Source organism: Kryptolebias marmoratus, linkage group LG5 (genome assembly GCF_001649575.2).
Source record: "Kryptolebias marmoratus isolate JLee-2015 linkage group LG5, ASM164957v2, whole genome shotgun sequence".
Lineage (NCBI taxonomy): Eukaryota > Metazoa > Chordata > Actinopteri > Cyprinodontiformes > Rivulidae > Kryptolebias > Kryptolebias marmoratus.
In genome coordinates this window covers 15,847,797-15,868,420 of record NC_051434.1, presented here as the reverse complement: position 1 = coordinate 15,868,420, position 20,624 = coordinate 15,847,797, and the positions used below count along the sequence as shown (strand labels likewise).

At 41.8% G+C, this 20,624-nt stretch overlaps 1 protein-coding gene across 2 annotated transcripts in view; it reads right to left on the bottom strand.

Annotated features, from left to right (window-relative positions):
- The window catches only part of dlgap3 (discs, large (Drosophila) homolog-associated protein 3), a 152,236-nt gene that overhangs the window by 130,976 nt on the left and 636 nt on the right, over positions 1–20,624 (bottom strand). The gene's annotated exons all lie outside the window — the stretch shown is intronic.

The window sequence follows — 20,624 nt, the reverse complement described above, 5'->3', positions numbered from 1 at the left end:
CAGCTTTAAAAGCTCAACTCCACACTCTCTATTTCTGAATTGAGAAAGCTCCTCGGATGAGAAGCGAAACGTCTTCAGCTACAGAATAGAAGTCCAGTTGTTTTTGTTTTTTAACTTTTTTTGAATTTACCATGGCCTGGATGACTGAGAATCTACACCAGCATATTGCCTGAAAGTTTAGAGGAAAATAGGCAGATTTTACGTTGCAGTCCACTTTCTACCCACCTTGACAGCCAACTCCAGCTATTCAGATTTTGTTGTTTTTTAATATATAAGAATTAGTATTTATCTTCAACATGGTTAGATACGGACATCAGGGGCAAAGATAATTTCCCCAAAATCTTTCTTCAACAAAAGTAAATCCTGAGCAGCCAGTGGATGAGCTGGGGGCAGGCAGCTTCACAGGAACAGGGGTAAACATTCATTCATGCATGTAGAGGTACTGGCTTAATGCGCTTCACATTCACATGTTCTGCACACGCACTGAATGGTTTTACCTTTGGCTAACAGCACGTATACACTTACATGTGTACACACCAACAAACACAGCTGTATACACACTCTTTCTCTCAAGAATGGGGGAATATATTCCATTAGTGGGTGCTGCAGCTATCATAACTCTGTTGGTGTTCAGTCTCTAATAGCCCTGGTCCTGCAGCCCTCCAGTAATCCAGCCAATGCAACTAACTGTCACAGTGACTGTGAGGTGTGTGTGTGTGTGTGTGTAATTGTGTGTGCACTTTGCTATGATGGAGCCCCTATGGAGCTTATTTCAAATCCATTTATGTGCCTGATGGTTTCTCTGCATTTGCATCAATGTTTCCACAGTAAGAGTCATTTGTTATGCTAAAGTTTTTAACACACTGCTAAAATTCTATGGTTTTTTTTTTCCTCTCTGGGTTCTTAATTGGTGTGTTTCCTCATTAGCTATCGCCATCATGTTCCAGACATAGGTCAAGGTCCCTGAAGTGTTATGTCAAGCCTCTCTGCTCCTCCGTATGGAGTCAGGTTAGAGCTGTATGAGAGCTGCGGGCACTTCCTGTTCTCACACTGGCACCGAATACTGTCTTTGACCCACCTTCCAGAGGGCCACATTTAATATATATATATATATATATATATATATATATATATATATATATATATATATATATATATATATATATATATATATATATATAAAGGACAGCACAGAGACACTAATCATGGCAGCACAAGAGCAATAGAGGCCGGGGTCTATCATACCAGACAGGACCTAAGATGCAGGCAGGTAAAATGTATATGGAATGCCATAACTAAGTGACTGGAGTAGTGGTATATCTGTTCCAAGTATGGACTGGAAGTCCCACAGTCAAAGTGGGAGACTCCACCTAAGGTGGTGGAGAATGGCAGGGCTAAGATACTGTGGGACTTCAGATCCAGACTGACAGACAGGTGATAGCTGACCAACCAGACACAGCGGTGATAGATAAGATCCTGAAGAAAGCAGTGGTGATAGATGTAGCATTCCCAAGTGACTGTAACATCAGGAAGAAGGAGCACAAGAAGCTGGAGAAATACCAAGGACTGAAAGAGGAAACAGAGAAGTTGTGGAGAGTCAAGGCCTCAGTGGTACCAGAGGTCATCGGAGCACTCGGGGCTGTGACCCCCAAACTGGAAGAGTGGCTCCAACAGATCCCAGGAACAATCTCAGAGATCTCTGTCCAGAAGATCACAGTCCTGGGGACAGCTAAGATACTGAACAGAACTCTCATGTGAATGCAACTTCAGAAACCTCTACACTACATCTGTTTCACTGATCACGGTTATTCCAGCAAGCATATGATGAAATTCCAGCCTGAAGTGCTAAAGCTCGCTGCTTCTGTCACCGTTTGCACTTGCAAATAACCATTCAATTTTGAGTAAGCAACTGTGTTATGTGAAACTGATGGCGGTGTAAAAGTTTATAAAATAGACCCATGTCTGCAATCTACCTAGGTCTTGGCCCCACTCAGACTAGCCTTTAGTTTGTCAGTGAGGTCAGAATTAAACTCTATTTATATTAATACTAACTTCAATATTTTGGTTTACCTGGTAAGGCAAAGACAACTTGTTGTGAGATACTTTAATTTAACTTCCACATTCTGTACCGGGTGTCCAAACTCATTGCTCTTTGAGTTTAAAAAATATATCAGTAAGGCGTCAAAATGAGTTTTCAAGGTAAACAAAATTATACGGCAACTATTTCTTTTACAAAATATTGTGACAGACCATACAGCGGCGTTCTGCAACCGAGTGAAGCTGTCAGGTATTTCTGCTGACATGTACAGCGAGTCCATGTGACACGGTGATGAATCCCTCGTCAATACGTACACAACACAATGCTGGGGGAGGCACGGCATTGTTGGAGGTGTAAAAGTGGAGCTTTTAGGCCCCTCATTTGTCAGCTTCTGGCAAGCACACCGCTGACAGCCGACAGTCTCGCAAACACTGAGTCACACCTCTGATGGATGGCAAAATACACGACAGGATTTCTGCCTCGCCTACCTCTAGGATTACACACAGACTCTAAGACGGACCCCCCACAGAGAGAACCGGTAAGCGAAAGGGGGACTTGAGATATTGTGCATATGTGCACGCTTGCGTGAGCAACACCTTGCAGGAGGAACGAGACCGTGGGGACTTCGCTCCTAAAATCTCTCATTTCAGGAGCGATTTTCCTCCGGTTTCTTTCTGTTCCCCGTCACAAAGCGCACATCCCTCCATCACGCCCGAGTGTGACTCAACATTCCACTGATGGAACTGTCTCGTCCCACCTTTCCTCCCCGTTTCATCACCCCCTCCCTCTCCCACCATCCTGTTTCTTTCTGACAGGCAGCCACACACAAACAGCTCCTTTAAAACACGCCCCCCCCACCCCCCACCCCGAGGGACTGACCGTTTATTCTTGAAAAGCAAGAATCCCTCAAGGCTTCGCCGAAGAAGACGTGAATAACAAGTCGAGGGGAGAAACTAACAAGATAAGATCACAAACACAACTCTTCTATCTTCATCCCCCCCTTTTCCTCAAGCAGCCGCCCATAGTTAGCGGCAAGGATACCAGGAGAAAATAAGGCATGTTTTTCAGTTTTACGACTTCACTTATTTCCCTTATTTATGTTTTTTTCTTCCCTTTTTCATGTGCTCTGAAATTTCTCCTAGACAAATGACTATCTTTTTAGAATAGCTCTCCTCCCCCCAACACACACACACACACACAACTGTCAGTCATGGCTAATAATTCTACCTGCATTACGTCGGGGTTCTTTCATTCCTGGAACTGACAGGAAGTGGAACAAATCAAGGCTGGATATTCTGATGAAGCCAGTCATCAAACGAGATGAGCGGCCTCAGCCATCCAGAGAATTTGCGATCGTGGCCGAATGAATAACGGATAGTCATCATTGGGCTCGTGAGAAAGAGGCACAGCTGAGCAATCATCCCTGTAATTATGTTTCATAACAGCATGACATGAGATCAAATGACAGTGTCATTTAGGAGGTAAGTATTAGTGAAGTTTACCCACTGCTTGCCATGCAGGCTGTGCGAGGCTTCTTTGCTGTGACTTTCCAATGTTTGCCCACAGTAACTTAGAAGACGCTTTTCCTGTTAAAAATGCATCACGATGATTCAAAAACTATGACCTTTCAAAGGAGGGGCAGATGGCTCTGCTTCTGTAAACCGCTGTTTGCTGGCAGCATTCCAAAGCACGCACTTGCACCACGTAGGGACTCAAAGGACACAAAATGGATTGCTACAGGAGCACATTAATAATTGTGCCTTTCTGTTAGCAGATTTAAATGAAATGCATGTTTTCCTGAGCCCACACCACACATGGTATACTGTGCCGCTTCTATACATGGCTGAAGCTGGGTTTATACTCCGCGGGAAGTGACAAAAATCTGCTCTCGCTGACGTAGTTGCGTGGCTAAAATCACGTCAATTTGTTCTTGCATGAGAGTCGACATCCAAGAGTTAACACAAGGGTCAAGAAGGGGATGTCTCAGGGGGTATGCGTCAACTACTGTGTGATTGATCAGAACTTTGTTGCGGGTGTGCTTATACACTGCTATGGAGTCATTTTGCTTCAGCTGCTCTGCTGAGGAGCAGCTGGCCGAGGCTGTTAGAAAATACGGCCAACTTTACCACTGTACAACTATAAAGGTAGTCAAATGGCAACGCATTCGCGGAAGAAGACGGCACAGTTGTCGTGCGCGGAGGAGACTGTCTGTTGGAAACGTCAGCAGTCTCTTCATGACAAAATTTACAGGGACAGAAGAGTGAAGAACAGATTTCTTCCTGTTGGGGTCTTCACTCTTCCGGCCCTGTAACCGCCTGGATGTGAGACCGTGAGACTTCCCCCAGACCTGTGAGTCAACCCCCACCCGCCAAAAAGAACGTCTCACACTCACGTGAATGAGAGCGGATTTCATCCCTCCTCGTGGAGCACAAATCCAGCTTTATCCATTTATTCAGGCAACACTGATTGGCAGAAATGATACATCCAGATCAACTGGCAACTGTTGGGGGGAGGGATGGCAGGGGTTAGAAGAGGGGAGACCTGTGATCCGGAGGTTGTAGGTTCAAATCCTTAGACCAGCGCAAAATTTGGGTGGGAAAGATGTGGGCACCCCCTCCACCTGGGAGGCCCTAAATTGGCCAAAGCTGCTCCCAGGGCGCCTTAGATGGCAGCCCTCAGCTCCACGTGTGCATGCTCACATGTGCAGTGAGTAAAATGCAGGGAATGAATTTCCCCACTGGAGAGTAAAAGAGTATAATACACAAAACAAACAAAAAACTTCCATCACAGTGAAGATAATGAGGCTCAAAACTCAAAGCCAATTAAAAGTTAACACCTGTTCATTGTGAACGTCACTGCAAAGTGTGAAAAACACTTACTGTTTAAAAAAAAAGTGAATTAGATAAATCTTAATTATTAACAAATTCCGCGACAATTTGCCGTTTACAGAAAATTCAATTTTTCACATCCAATTTTGCAACTCTTTGCATTGCGGAAATCACACTAGTAGATTTTTTTTTTAAAAGCTGTATAGTTTGAATACACAGTATCTATAAAATTGAACTCCTGACCTAAAGCTGCGCTTCCCGCTTTTTGTATTCCACTTTTACCACAATCGTCTGAAATTACCAGTTCAGCACTCGTGTCCTCGCGTCACTGAGGACAAGAACGTGATATTTAGGGACATTCAGCAGCTGCGCCGGGACGACTGGATGCTTTCAAAAACCCACATTTATGAGTTATTAATTATTTGGAGGATGACGTGTGGAAATGGTCTGAGATCACTTTGGCTTCTTAGCAATGAAAAATGCTGCAATAAAACACATAAATAAAATATTCAGACGTAAAATCCACCTTCGTTGTACCGCACTGCAAGCAGATGTGTCCGCAAACATCAGATCAGTGGTCAGAGGTTTAAAGCTCCAGAAGCAGCAGATTACACCCTGGGTCTTCTTCCATCCCACGGACAGTTTCTGCATTTGGATCCTCACCTTTTTTAGGAAGCAGAACAAGAGCAGAACAAATGCTTCCACAGTGATTCAATTAGGAAGGCTCTTTTCCATGAACTAAAGAATGAATTTCACATTTTTAATGCGTTTTAAAGCGAACGCGCAGCTGAGACAGAAAATCACTACAAGCCGCACAAGCGCTGGTAATTATCAGTTCTGGAATGGCGGATTGGAAACCTTACTAATTTGCAGCTGTAATGACTATTATTATTAGTTTAAATTAGTCAGCAGTCATCTTATAGTAAAAAGAACAAGAGTCCCAGGTCTAAGTGTTCACCTGAAAAGTGTTACGTTATACGGTGAATTAAACATTTTTCACCTATTAAACAATAAAAAAAATGACCACAATTTCATTAATATTTGCAAATATACAGCAAATATTTTTATTAAGGTGCCCAAAATTCTGCCTGCAAGTCATTAATATTTAATATTAATTGCAGTGTTTTTTGAAAATAAAGTTCTTCACACGTTTTATGCAGACTGAATTATATATGGTTAATGTATGAGAGTAAAGAAACTGTTCTTCCTTTTGTAAAGTAAATGTTTGCCACATTAAAATAAAAAACAGTATATTTCATAGTAGATAAAATATAGTTGTGTGATAGTTGATAGTTGAGGATGCTGCCTTGTTTTGTTGACAACCCCTTTTACTTTTTCACTTTTGCTTGAGTGAAATAAAATTTAATCTAAAATGGGCATAGTTTTATTATTATTTTTTTTATAGTGGCATATTTCATTTTGCAAATACAACATCTCATTCCGCACATTTCTTATTTAACAATCAGTTCCATCTGCGTTTTCTGCATCGAGGCAATCACAGATACAGATCTATGATGATAACAGTGCTGCCTTATATACCAGCTTTTCCCAACTCATAAATATCAAAATATGATTGGAAATTACACTTATCAAGCTCACATGAAACCCGTTACAAGTACTTGGACGCGCAATGCTTCTGGCATCCACCAGAGGTTGCTGCATCTCCCTGCGCACCCCAACTTCCCGCGGCACTGTAAAGGCACATCCAATGATCACGTTCTGTGAGGTTCATTAAAATCCATCCAGTGGTTCATGAGATATCTTGCTAACAGCTACTGCAACACCCAACTGTAGCTCGATACCCATAAAATTGACTGAGTTAAAGCCATTTTTTGTGTTTGCTAATTGGCAAAAAGCAGCTCAAAACAGACCATGTTAATAATATGACATATGTACCAAACAGATGGCAATTATCTTAGAGACGCAACCGTTGCTGCCCATCAGTCTGGGGTAAGAAGTTCATTTTTAAAACAGTAAGAAAACCATCATTCCACAGTGAAAAGGTTATTCACAAATTAATGTTGTGACTAAAACGGTGGCGTGGTGTTAAAGGTCACGTACTCGTGTTCAGCTGGGCAGTATGTTACACGCATTTTGTTATATTTTTATCATCAATGTATAAAAAGTTGGAATGAAAAAGGTCAGCTCATTGCGTCTTTAACTTCAGAGCTGAATGTCGAACTAACCTTCAGATCTGTATCGGCTCGCCGGTTTTTCTTCTCTGCCGCTCGTGGCAGAGAATTCCACAACTGTTAGATATCTTTCTTACTAAATTTAAAAATGCGCAAAAGACGCAGCCTTCATCAGCGTTCGCCAAAGTAAGTCACGCTCGATGAGCTTCTCTTCTGGAGAAGACCATAAACTTGACAGTAAGAGTTAACTTTAGGGGTAAAGTAAAAAACAACAAAATAAATCGACCTATGGAAGGCAAAAAGCCCCCCTTTTCACTCACGGTATCAATATTGCAAGCTTGCGAGCTGGTTTATGCATGTCGCCATCAGTGATGCCTTGCAACAATGCCTTCAAGATCTGCTGCATTATTCAAAGAGCCCAACAAGCACTAGACTCTGCCATTATCTATTTAAATCTGAGCACAGGCATGTCCCACTGAAAGCCTGGACTCACTGCCACCTGCCCCGCTTTCGACTGAGAGAGAGAGAGCTGCAGCGAGGAGGCAAGGGACAGCTCCATGTAATAAGAGGCGGGAAAACAGGGAGAGGGAAAGTATTGGAGTGGTTATTACTGGGAGAGGGGTGACAATAAGACAGCAAGATAGAGGTCAAGAGAAGATGAGGACCTTGGAGGGGTCCGAATTAAGCATGACAGCCAGTAAAGGGAAGCAAGTAAAGTAGCGGCGTAAGAGATGAACTACAGTAACCAAACGCCAGGTAAAAGAGGGGATGGGGGGGGATAAAATGGTTGAATGAGGTAATATGAAAGGAGAGAAGTGAAGAATGAAGGAGGGCATTTAAAGGACGGGCAAAAACTTAGGGATTGCCAGTGATTTTTGAATATTCGAAGTCTAGATAAAATGGGTAAACTGTCACGTTTTTTTGTTTTTGTTTTTGTTTGTTTGTTTTTAACAAAGGCTTTTGTCAGTGATGTTATGAGGTTATTTCCCAACGGCTGTCAGGATTTGAGTAATTTGAGTTATTTTTGGAGTTCTTTTGTATTGGGTTTAATTGTTTTCTCTTGTGTTTTCTTTTGATTTTCGTGACCCATGTGTTTTGATCCATCCCCTGTTGCGTTGTGTGGTCTGCTCCATGTGCCCTCTGCGTTCCTTGTGCCATAACTCCCTCTCCCTCACCCATCTGCACCTGTTCCTAGTCCCTAATCAGTCACCTGTGTCCACCGCCGTCCTTCGGCCTTTGTCTATATAACCTGTTCCTCAGCTTCCATGAGCCACTGGTTCTTTTTTGTCTGGTTTCCCTCGTGGCTTCCTCCTTGTGTTCCCTGTAATCTTCATTATTCGTAAGTTTGTGTTATTTGGTTTCTGCCGCCTCGTCAGCCTTTTTGGTTTGTTTTGTTTAATAAATTCCTTTCACTTTTGAGCTCCTTCTATTGGTCTGCGTTCTGGGTCCAAATCTTCCACCACCTCCATCCCCAAGAATCTGATAATTGTGCTTTTTCAGCACCTACCGTCCACTCAACTTCCAAAATAAAAAAGGAAGAAAAAAACATAAATTTTTGTATTTTGAAAGGATTATAAAATGAACAAAATGGTCACGGGGGAGTTTAGCTTCACTGTAAGTATGCATTTATCCCTCTCCATGTTGATCCATTAGATGTGCGAAAACGAAGGACTATTTAGATCCCTGCATTAAAACAGGAAACAGTCCTAAATCATAAAGCAGCACCTGAGATTAGCACTCGTTAGGACTGCTTTCCCTGCTTTTAAACAGTTTGTTGTTGTCCTGAGGCTTGTTGTGTCATATTTAACAGCCCTGCGCGAGTAAAGGACGAAGTAAGTGCATGTTGTGAGAAGCACGAATTACTACAAGTTGGTCCTCTCTCTGTAGCCGTCTCTGGCGGGAGGGGAGGGACCACTCTTATTAGGAAAAATTGAATAATTGCAGATGAATTCGAAGAGTGTTTTCGCCTGAAACGGCCATCCTTAACGGACAGGAGAAGTGGACGAGAATAGAATGCGAATAAAAAAGGACAAAACGTGATGAATGAAGCGGCATTATGGTTTGAAGAAAAAAAAAAAAAAACAGGAGGAAAAATAAAATGAGTAGTCACCACTCAATGTAGCATATAAACACTACTTCTCCTCATCATTTCCCGTCTCGTTTCGCCCCACCTCTCCCCCACTTTCCATCATCCATTCATCAAATGACTGCCACCCCTGCAATCTGAGTCATCGACGCAATTGCTCATCCACTCCATTAGGCTATCATCTTAGACTCCTTTATTCAGCCCCCCCCCCCACCTCCTCTCCATCCTGTGATCAGGTAAAGGACATCGTTCTTATGGCTCGCCCAGGAGAGAGCGGTTGTCCAGACCCCGTGCACTTCGAGTCAAACAAGTCATTTAATCTGAAATCAAGTCGTCTTTAATGCCTTTCTCCATTTTCCTGCCATGGGTGAGAGATAATTTCACAACCAATCAATCCACCTCTTTCGAGCCCTGTCGGTGAATCAAGCTAAATGCTTTTCAGTGCCGTAGCCGAGTTTGCAAAGCACCAACAGCTTCCGTAAGTCTTAAACAAAAGGTGGAGATGCTGACTGCTCGGTAAATACAGGTCTGTTCCCCGATCAGCTTTTAAAACTGGGTGTATGCAACATATCTGAATTTTAATGAAACTTGCAGAAAGTAATCATCGGATGTACATCTACAACTGATTAACTTTTGGAGTCAACCCAATTCAAGATGGCCACCACAGCCATCTGATTTTAAAAAGCACAAAAATGGCTATAACTCGGTACATTTTACAGATATTGAGCTAATATTGAGTGTGGTAGTAGCTGAGGGTTATTCCCAACACTTTCTCTAAGTGTGACTCACTGCACATAACCTTGGCTTAATACTTCCGCATTAACTCTTGGAGTCAACCTTATTTGTCTGTTAGCAAAATATCTCATGAACCACTGGATGGATTTTAATAAAACTTTCATAAAGTAAACACTGGGTGTACATCTGCAGCTCTTTAACTTCAGCTGGCCGCCACCGCTAACCGACATTAGCCAACACAAAAATGGCTACAACTTAATTTTACAGACATTGAGCTTGAATTTGATGTTGTAGCAGCTGAGAGTCATTCACAACACATTCTTACAATGTTGCAAAAGATTACACAGAACGTTATTTTCAAGATTTGACCAAAACACGGTGATTTTATTGCTTGCAGTATGTGTTGTGGATAACTCTCAGCTACTGCCACACACAGGTTTAGCTCAATAGCTCTAAAAATGACTGAAGTGTAGACATTTTGTGTTGGCTAAAGTCAATTAGCTGTGGCAGCCAACTTGAATAGGGTTTACTCCAAAGACTAATCAGTTGTAGATGTATATGCAATGGTTAGTTTTTGAGCGTTTCATTAAAATTCATCCAGATATTTTGCTAACAGGCAAATAAACGAACACAAGCACACAAGCAATTACATCACTGTCCACCTTTCATGGAGGCGGGCAGATGCAAAAGTGACATAATGTAAAGGTTTACAATAAATCATCCTCTTGAACCTCAGTGGAATTGTTGAGGTCTGAGTTGTTTTAAAGGGCATCCATCCATCCATCCATCCATCCATCCATCCATCCATCCATCCATCCATCCATCCATCCATCCATCCATTTTCTTTACCTGCTTCTCCATTTTGGGTCACGGGGAGCTGGTGCCCAGCAGTCCCTGTGCGAGAGGCGGGGGACACCCTGGACAGGTCTAAACGGCATCATTTCTAGATTGTTTTTTTTTTTTCGCCATAGTTTTCAAACAGAGATTGCTCTGTCTGCTGCCTACTTTCAAAAATTGAAGTGAGGGCGAGGCCATAAAATAATGACTGACGCTACAAACAAATTTATTGCCGACAGAAACGTGAACATGGCTTCTTGGAAATGACGCACTCCTCTTTGCACTTATACTTTCCCGCTCAGCAAAGACGCGTAATTCACGTTATGTTTTTGCGGTTATGACGTAAATAATGTTTTATCAAGTCAGTCACAGAAAAAGAAAAGAAAAAAAAGCAAAAGAACATGTTTTTTGTTGAACAGACAAGCTCTAATATTTCTCCTGTTCCCAACCGTCGTGGCAAACACTGCAAAGAATTTTTGTCCTTCCCCTTGACAATTACGGTAGTACAGAAAATTCAGCTGCAGATGCAGCAGGAACACACACACATCTCTGGGGCAGGGTGTCTTCAAGCACATGAAACAGCAGGAAACAAGCTGGATTCAATCTCTTCTGCTTAAAAAAAAAAAAGTTACACACAGAGAAACATCTCCCCGTGCAGGAATGGAGCTGTGTTTTTGCTTACTGTGTGACTCGAACTCTAATGTTTCCAGCGTAACGAATGGCAACAAGTCAAGGGCATCCATCATCTATCAATTCATCAATCTTGAAGGAAGGCAAGATTGCAAACACACACTCGTCCGTAAAGACACACTCATCTATCAATACGCGAATGAATGCATGCTAATCTATTTCCGTTCCAGAAGCACTCGAACCACCAGCCCTCTCAGTTCTGCCTCTGATTGGAGCGTGAAGGGCTCGGTGATCGTTCTGCCGCAGCTCTCTGTGCCGCCCTGCAATCATTGCAGCACTCGCTCTCTTAATCCGTCACTCAGCCAGGAGTGACGAGAGTCCAGCTGATGCCCAGTGCCCACACGCCCTCCTCGAGATCCGAATAAACGCGCTCGTCAACAAACTCTCAAGTAAACGCTCGCAAAAGGCAACCCGAAGGCGAGCGGGCAGCCCCGGCGCACAAAAAAAAAGGATGCACGCTCACAGAGAAGGCCAACTCGCCCCGGCCAGGGACGGGGCAGTGGGCTTAGGCTCGGGGCTCGCCAGGGTGGAAAGGTGAACAATTTCATGCCCAAGTGCATCAGACAAGAGTACACTGGAAGAACGGGGCAAACATTTTTCCACCCAGATAAGTTACAGCAATTACCCTCGCCTCTTTAACCTCGCCGCTCGCCTGCAAGCGCTTTTTTTTTTTTTTTCTTCTTCTTTCTTTCTTTCTTTCTTTTTTGTTAGGTCCCATCCGAGAGCCCACTCCGACAAAAGGCTTTGCAATGGAGGGGCTGGTTGCTTGTGTGGCTCTGTTTCTCTCCATTACATCATCTTGATAGAAAAAGGAAGTGGTCCTGCGATGGACCGGGGAGTGTGTGTGTGTGTGTGTGTGTGCTTTATTCTCCTCGGTGAGCTTTGGTCAAACCGTAGCGCGGCAATAACGGGGAGTGTGAATGAATATGCGCCATCGAGTGGGAAAATGTGTCAAGACAAGGTACTAACACTCCAGTCGGAGGAGCTCCACTGTGGCATCAATGGTACAGTACGTGTGGGAGTGTGTGCGTGCAAGAGAAGTGTGAAGGATACGAGCGAGCATGTGTGTGTGTGTGTGTGTGTGTGTGTGTGAGGCTTCCACTACATTTATGGCCTCGGCATTTTATTGGTGTTTGTTTGCTGCCAACACCTTTTCTTGCCAAGAGAGGAGAAAAGAAAACCTTCTTCTGACATACAATATACAGCATACAATATTCTACGGTGGTACTAAGCCCAGATGGAACGACTTAAAGCAACGGTTTGGATCTTTTTAATTAGGATTTTGTGAACAGCTTGTAAGCAGTTAATATCTTACCTGTGGTAGATAGCTCTCGTAACGATTTCAGTTTGAAGAAATAGCCTTGACAAGATAAGCGAGCTCATCTAAGGGGCCAGGACCAAAGGAGGCTGCTTCTGTCTGAAAGCAACTCCAATTTTAACAAAATATCAATAAACTCTAAGTTTTGAAAACTTTAATATGACTTTTAATGGCGGTTTTAAGGTTTATCAATTAAAGTTTGCTTAAATGTCTATGAAGATTTTTGAGATTGGAGTTGTTTCATGGTGGCAGAAATTCACTTTGGTGAAGTGTGGAACTCTCACTTTAACTCCTTTATGATGCCTATAAGAAAATAATGTTGGCTACATTGTATTCTGATTGGCCGAAGTCGAAGGCCACACTGTTTATTACTGTGCCTCGGTGGGTTTGTTTGTCTGCCGTGTTAGCAAAATATCTTATAAAGCAAAAGGTTTTAATTAAACGCTGAGAAAGTAAGGACTGGATGGGCATAGTCAACTGATTCAAGATGGCTGCCACAGTGAATCGACCTTAACAAACACAAAAATGGTCCTAACCCAGTCAGTTTCACAGATATTGAGTTCAAATTTGGTGTGGTAGGAGATAAGAATTATCTTCAACATAAACTTCAAGCCATAACAGATCATGTAAGATTTCACAATCTCACATGACACTGAGCATAATGTCATTTACAAAGTTTTACTAAAGCAGCTCCAGCTCCAATGTTTCTCAACAAACGATGATCTTAAGATCAAACTCTGACACCGAAAGGCGTCTGGCTTCCTTCAAGAAATACTAGGCCTTTAATTAGGTGCATGCTTTCGATTTTAAAGGTAAGAAGCTTAGCAAAAATTAAATAAGGAGGACTACTGTTACCGCACAACGTGTTTCTGCTTTTAGTTTTTCATTTTCAGTTCATTCGGCTGACTTAGGTGCAGCGCAATTATGTTCATCAGTGGACTGGTTATTTTCAACGGGTGTTTATCGGGGATCGTTTTTATAGGTATAGATGAGTGGGTCAGTGTGTTTCCACTGTGTTATTTCATTTTAATGTGCCACGTGGGAGCAGTATTCTATTTTCCGAACAAACTAATGTATAATTCGAAATTTTGTTAGGATTTACTTAAACCTTGTAATGACAATGTGTTTACAACTAAACGAACAAGAGGGGAACCAAGGTTTTAATGCAAACTGATCCTGTTGGGGACTAAATAGTTTTTACACAAGGGCCTAATTTGGCCCTGGGGTCAATATTTGATAACCACTGCTATATAGGTTTTGTTTGTTTTGTTTAGTCTGTATACTGTAGGTTTGAAACTGAAAATTAGAACACATTTACATAAACAATGGCTCAATGAAACTCAACAACACACACAAAGACAATAACTTGGTATTACAGTACAGTAAAACAGTGAGACCCAAATCTAAAGGGTTTAACCGAATTTAAAATATTATTTTATGATTTGGATGTCAAACGGACAGAACCCAACAGTCCACTCGGCTAATCGGAGAGTCAGGGTTTTGACTTCATCAAGATGTACCCGTTGTGCCTAAGTTTAGAGAAATAGAAGTTAATTTGGATTGGATTGATGAGCCAATCGTTAGTCCAGGCAGAGGCCAAAATCAAAGGGGACTAAAGGAAGGAGGGGGTACGTTTACAAAACTGCCTTCAAGTTTAGCTCTGGTTGTTGGGAGACTGAAACTATATCCAGGAAGAAACTTGTGTTTTCCAGCAGCAGCTTGACTGCTGTGTGTGTCTGTCAGTTCATCAGCTTTACATTTACTAAGAAGAGAACAACTCTTACTGCAAAAATGTATCGTAGTTACAATATTACTGTAAACACTGTATTTTATAAACTTTTACATTGCTGTCAATTTTACATTACACAGTTATTCAGGCATAAATGATATGCAAGAGGTACACCAGACATGCACCAGAAGTGCTACAGCTAGCTGCTGCTGTCACTATTTGTGCTTAGAAATGAACTGGTATAAAAAAAATAAAATGAGACTGAAGTTGTTTTATCATGGCACTATTCACTTCAGGTTTGGCCCCGCTCAAACTAGCATTAGCTTGTAAATCCAGTCAGAATTAAGCTCTATGTTTCCAAACTGAGGTGGTTCAAAAAGCTATCTACAACAGGTGAGATATTAATGGTTCATGACCCAGGGTTTGTGCACTTTTCCCAGTATAAAATTCAAGCATTTTCAAGCATTTTCAAGGTCAATTTTCAAACTTTTCCAGCACCACACTTTGAAGATAAAACAATACTTTTAAACTCAAGAAGACAGTTTCAAGTCACTATCTTACAAGATTATTAATTTCTGTTATTTATAATGTTTATAATGCTATGTTCTACATAACAGGGACAAAGAAAACTCAAACATAATAAAGTTTTATGTTTTGAAATGTCTCTCACAAACACCCTCTACACCTGTCGGAGAACAAACAGTAATTTAACAAAAAAATAAAAAAATCCTCCAAATTCAATTCGCTCTGAGCGGCAGTGAGGCTTTTAAAATTTCATCAAAAGCAAAATGGCCGCTCCCTATTTTTGTGCCTTTAACATGAAGATATAAAATTACGATTTTTATTTTCACTTTTAGAGTGCTCTTTATTACAAATTGGTGCGGGTAAAAATATCAAGCACTTTTAAGGACTTCATACAGAGATCAAGAGAAATCAAGCACTTTCCAAACCTTGGACACACCTTGTTTAAATTCAAGCATTTTCAAGGATTTCAAGCACCTGTACAAACCCTTCCACAGAACCCTGCTTCAAAACGTCTGGGCTATTACTTTTAGCCTTTTATGTACTTTAGGTACTGCCTGTGTGATAACTCCACAAATGTCTTTTTAGACAGATTTTTACTTCTAAATACGTAATCTCCAAGTCTGGTCTTAGAATCAGTTAGGAGAGAAAAACGTGTAATTAGTTGATATAATTAATACAACTCTGTCCACTCATATGAGCTAGTTGTAAGTTTAGTAAAGTGAACATTAACCAATATACAGCCAAAATACACTCAACAAATGTTCACCTACAACAGAGAACAGAGGAAGGTTTTTCCTCTAAACATCATGTTAGCAGGTACAAAATCAGGCCTCTGCTTTTGTAAAACCATCCGTGCACCTGTTGATTTCAGCTTCAGTAATGTCTGCAGCCTCTAATCGGCTCATCTGTGCCCTCCTGTCTGTTACAATGACAAAAAAAAAAAAAAAATACCCTCTTTAAATTTCTACACTCTGCTTCCGAGGAGAAGACCCAGCTGCAGGGCAGGCAACATTTTAAACGTCCAGTGCTCCACGCCTTGATTAACTCCAAGGCAAATGTTATGCCGTTAATTACAGCGGCGAGATATTAGCGAGCAAGTCCAATTAGTCCACGAATTCGTCACGGCCAGCCCCGCCGCAACCTGAGCCGTGGATTCTCCTGAAAGAGACAAAAGTGTCGAGATGAATAAAATCGAGAATTACTCAGACCCTGCGTCTAATCTGGGCTCATTATCGGCCAGCCGCCGAAAGGCAAGCGGCGAGCGTTTTGCACGCGTGCGTTACCTGTTGGAGTCAACTCCGTTCATTTCCTGAGCCACTTTATGGATTTGAGCAAAAACCCCTCCCTTTTAATTTAGAGTTAGGAGATTAAGAATTAACGAAGGGGGGTGATACGTACCCGAGCAGCCCCGGCGTGCTGGTACTGCGCTCGCCGGCCTGAGTCTGCGAGAGCCCACTAACGTTCTCAGCTCCAGAGTTAAATGCTCTTTGCTGTTTACTGATATGCGGAATGACCTCGGCGAGAGGGCCGCGAGAGCCAGGGGGAGGGGAACGATCAGAAAGTACGAAGAGAGACAGGGAAAGGTGAGGATTCTGGCTTTGTGCAAATATGCGTGCGTGTGTAGCCGGGCGTGTGTGTGTGCTCGCGCTCCATTCATGTGGACGTTAAATGAATCCACTGAGCTTTTCTTTCATGCAACACAATCTATCGCCGCCCCGTGTTTTCATGCAGCGGTCGGCTTTAGAGGCGGCTGTAATTATATGAAAACACTCAAAGCCCTTCACCTTGTCACAGATTACGATTGCTACGCCCCCCCCCCCCCCCCTCAACCCCCCGCTGCAGGATGTCAGGACCTAGTTTTATACTGTGATGATGATGATAACAGAGCTTTAAAGAGATATTCTATTAATTTCACATTGCATAAGGGGAATTAAGTAATGGTAAACCTGAAGGCCTTGACTACGAAGCAGCCGTAAACAGCAATAAAATCGGATGTTTTCATTGGTTCATTCTTCAAACCATTGGATTTTTCAGTCGCGAGCCACAACACTCATTTTCCAGAAGTCCAATCAGTTCGGAAGTCATGAATGTGGTGCGGCACAAGGAGCGCTAATTCATCATCACGATACACCACCAAGGAGATATTTGTTGGCTTTACCTGAAAATCAGCAGATAGGTTTCTGTTATAAGACACGACAAAGGTGGAGGACCAAAACGCAGAACAGAAGAGATAAACGCACAAGTTTACCTCCACAAATGCAAAAAAAACCCAACAATTTATTTCAGTATTGGAAAAAAAAATTGCAAAGCAGTGCAATGTTCTTTTACTAACATAATTTCTCAAGACTAATTTGAACTCAAAAGTCAAAACTTTCAAATTCTAAATCGAAAAAAAGGACATTATCTGGCATGCTCCCCAAAGGTCAGAAATTCCTGCCCAGCCCTGACCTCAACATCCAATATGGCTGACATGCACATGAAAAGTTGTGATGGCTGCAGGAACAAACTTTTCCCTTTCACTTCTGTCAGTAATCCAGTCACATCCTTAACCACCATCGGTTAGCCTGTTGCTATATGGTGTTGGAATACACAATGCAGAGAAATCCTTTGTTACTGAGTAGGATTAATAATGGTGGTTAGCCTGGTCAGTGAGCAGAATAATTAGTAGATTCTACTGGCTTTCCAGTTTGCATCTAAATTACAGTTAAGTTGGTTCTAACGTTATTCCCAGATCCGAGTACCAAATTCCGACTTAAATAGATCTTAAGCATGCTGCTACAGATAGTTTTTCTTTGTTCATAATAAATATCTCCACCCAGACTATTCATGATGGATGAAGCATCTCCATCTCCTCGTACAAAAGTGAAGCCGTAATGTCCAGTTTTCATCTTGTAACTCCCACCTACTTGGCTGCAATCAATATGGTGTTTTCTACGCATCAAATAAATAATTACAACTAAACACATTCAGAAGTGCATTTTTTTTTTTTTTGGACATGCAGCAACAACATAAGTACTAAATAAGTCAAAAGATTTCAACCACTGGAAAAAATTATGGGAGGTGTATTTTTATTTATTAGTAAGGAAAATGACCCATTAGTTTACATGGACTTAAGCTCATATGGCAGCCAGCCACTGGGGGGCGCTTATTAGCTTTAACTTCCGGGTTTCGATCCTGTGTAATATAATATAATATAATATAATATAATATAATATAATATAATATAATATAATATAATATAATATAATATAATATAATATAATATAATATAATATAAATGTTGACGGTCCAGATGAAACACCTTTTTTTTGACAAAATCACTGAAATACCCATGCTGCGCCACTAGATGGCAATAACATCAACTTTAACAACGTATCAAACAAAGATGGAGGAACAGCTTGATTGTAGCTAAAGATTCTCACAAAACAACTGTCTCTATCTTTGACACTCTTTACAAGTTCCTCCAGATTTTTTAATGTTTTGAGCACACAATTAAAGCTTAACTTAGACAGGAATAGGTCGACCGGACAATAACCCCCCCCCCCCCNCCCCCCCAGTAACAACAGTTCCATTGATGCTGTGGGCTGACATGAAATAGGATGAAACGTTATTGTTTCTTAAAGGCTCGGAATCTGGAGAATGCACACGACTACACCAAAGACTAAGTTTGGAAACTTTAGAAATCACCAAAATCGTCCGCAAGTTCAGTTTTCCTTTTGAATTTGCTGAATATTTGCTAGAGAGATTTGATAAATCATAAGCGCTTTCCTTTAAGAGTCGGAGTGAAATTATTACCACGAAGCACCGCTAACTAGCTCGAGCATCGATCCGTAAGAACATATTCCAATCATCCAGGTAACTGACAGTGATCAGCCCCACTTTACGTTCCGGGAAACCTTTTTTTTCTTTTTGCAAATAAACCGAATAAAAAGCTGACACCTTTCTGCTGTTTTCCTACTTTCCTGGATCCTTTCCGCCCTGTGAAACAGGGGGGGCGTGCGGGACCTTAAACAGATGCCAGGGTGAGAACTTAATCCCGTCCCGTGCCCATCAAGATGAAGTATCTCTACTGAGCCTTCTCTGTGCCGGGAAAAACAAAGAATTGGACGTGCGACGTGTGTGTGCTGATGGACCAAAATGAGCCCCGTGTGTGTGTGGTTGGAGAGAAGAAAATTAATTTTAGGTCTGAATGAGATAAAGAAATTGTGATTTTAATTCCATCTTGTTTTCCTAATGAGCCGTCCGCTCTGGTTATTGAGGGAGACAGTTTTTGAGCGAACGGATAAAAACTGGACTTCTTCCAACATCTGTTTTGGCGTTTCAATCTTTCTTTTCTTTTGTATCCCCCCAAAACAAAAAACTATACTATTTATATTATATTTAATCTGGAATCGATTTCATAACTTGTGTTTAACACTTCCATGACTAATCAGGAAAAGCGTTTATTGGTGAAACCTTTGTTTTGTTTTTTTACATTGTTCGTTTAACCACTCAGTTTTTGTTCATTTCTACAGTTTCAGATGCCAAACTAAACCTTTTTTTATTTGTCTGCATTCCTTGAAGGAACGCTGTCTGTCATGCCAGAGTTTTAAACTAAAACTATCCTATTTTGAAGAAACCTTGACAGTCACGTTATGAGCGTTCCCACTCAGTAATGCAGGATCCTTTACAATCTGTTAGTGCTCAGCATATATGTTGGAGACGAGTCTCAGCTACTACCACACCAACATTTAACCCAATGTCTGTAAGATTCGCCAAGTTATAGCCATTTTGTGTTTTCTGAGTCCAGTTGGATGTGGCAGCCATTTTAAGATGGGATATTTCCAAAACTTGATCAGTTGTAGAGGTCCGTCTAATGACGATGTTCTGAAAGTTTCACTAAAATCTGTCAAGTGGTTCATGAGATATTTTGCTAACAGACACGCAGAGTTGCCTCCAGTAGTTAATGGCAGTTATGAACACAGATCTCACGCGATCAGTCAGAAATCAGATTACTCTTAGCTGCAATCACACCAAATTTTAGCTCAGCGTCTGTAAAATTGACCGACTTACAGCCATTTCTGTGCTTTCGAAGGTTAATTAGCTGTGTCGGCCATCTTGAAGCAGGCTGAATCCAAAAGTTAATCAGCCGTAGATGTGCATTTAGTGATTACTCTCTGAAAGTTTCATTGAAATCCGTCCCACGGTTCGCAAGATATTTTGCTAACAGACTTTCAAGCTGACACATGCATTCACCAGCACCGAAACCGACCCTTATCAAACTGCAATCGGGGATCCAAGGGACAGAAGCGAGTAAATATAAAAATCAGTGCTCTCCATTAACTTCAGACGGGTTCCACTAAGCTCATGTATGTTGATCAGAATCCCCACCACAGCCCGGCAGAAGGAGCGTCAGATACGGCATTTATGGGCCTGATGAAAGCTATCTGATCTTCTGGCACATCATCCAGTCCAACTGCTAATAAGCCAGCGCCAAGAAGAGGAAGAAGAAGCAGAAGAAGCAGAACTGTATATGGCTGCAGTTCGGATGCAACAGAGGCAGAAACTGGGATCGTTGATGGAGGAAACTGGACCGAATCGGCGAATCAGGAGGTTTAATTAACTGGCCAATTAACGACGGTCATGAATGTGCTGCATCCAAAGCAAAAACAAATTCACCCCCCACCCCCCTCCTCCTCCTCCTCCTCCTCCTCCTCCTCCTCCTTC